Source organism: Rutidosis leptorrhynchoides, chromosome 1, assembly GCF_046630445.1.
Source record: "Rutidosis leptorrhynchoides isolate AG116_Rl617_1_P2 chromosome 1, CSIRO_AGI_Rlap_v1, whole genome shotgun sequence".
NCBI classification, from domain to species: Eukaryota; Viridiplantae; Streptophyta; class Magnoliopsida; order Asterales; family Asteraceae; genus Rutidosis; species Rutidosis leptorrhynchoides.
This window is the reverse complement of record NC_092333.1, coordinates 494,098,508-494,099,430: the sequence shown is the minus strand read 5'-3', so window position 1 is coordinate 494,099,430 and position 923 is coordinate 494,098,508. Positions and strand designations below refer to the sequence as shown.

At 36.9% G+C, this 923-nt stretch overlaps 1 non-coding gene across 1 annotated transcript; it reads left to right on the top strand.

Annotated features, from left to right (window-relative positions):
* The first annotated feature begins 578 nt into the window (after positions 1-578).
* On the top strand, positions 579-685 carry LOC139887173 (small nucleolar RNA R71). The gene has a single exon (XR_011773014.1). It is a non-coding gene; the product is annotated as a small nucleolar RNA R71 (small nucleolar RNA).
* Positions 686-923: the final 238 nt, after the last annotated feature.

Below are 923 nucleotides of genomic sequence, written 5' to 3'. Positions count from 1 at the left end.
TAGGTCTTTGCTGATTGTAAGTATTGTTGGATACTTGTTGATTGCTAGGACCTTGTTGGTTGTTGTATGGAACATTTCGATTATAATTCTGGTTTTGATTGTAAATTAGTCTTGGCGGTTGATAATTATTCTGATAATTATTTCCAGGCCTTTGGTTCATGTATGAAACATTCTCTCTTTGTTCTATTGTTTGTTCAATACTGAGACAATCTTTTGTTAAATGTGGTCCTCCACACTGCTCACAACTAATTCGTATTGAGTGAATATCCTTAGTCATCTTTTCCATTCGTCTCTCGACAGCATCTATCTTTACGGAAATGGAACCTAAGTCATGGCTAGAATCGGCTCTAGCTGCTTTAGATGATCTAACGATATCATCGGCTCTAGCCGCTTTAGATGATCTAGCGATATCTTTTTCTTGGTGCCACTCATGTGAGTGGGAAGCAGTGTTATCAATAATTTTATAAGCATCAGTTGCGGTTTTCTTCATAATGGAACCACCAGCTGCTATATCTATGTCTTTTCTTGTAGTGATGTCGCATCCTTGGTAGAATATTTGTACTATTTGATAAGTGTCTAAACCATGTTGAGGACATCCTCTCAATAACTTCCCAAATCTTGTCCATGCCTCATATAGAGTTTCATTTGGCTTTTGCGTGAACGTAACAATTTCTCCTTGAAGTCTTACAGCTTTAGATGCCGGAAAGAATTGTTTAAGAAATTTTTCAACTAAAACGTCCCATGTATCAATTGCCCCTTCAGGTAACGATTATAACCAATCTTTGGCTTCTCCCTTTAAAGTCCAGGGAAATAACATGAGATAGATCTGTTCATCCTCCACTTCTCTTATTTTGAATAAAGTACAGATCCTATTAAATGTACAAAGATGTTCATTTGGATCTTCCTTCAGCGCACCACTAAAT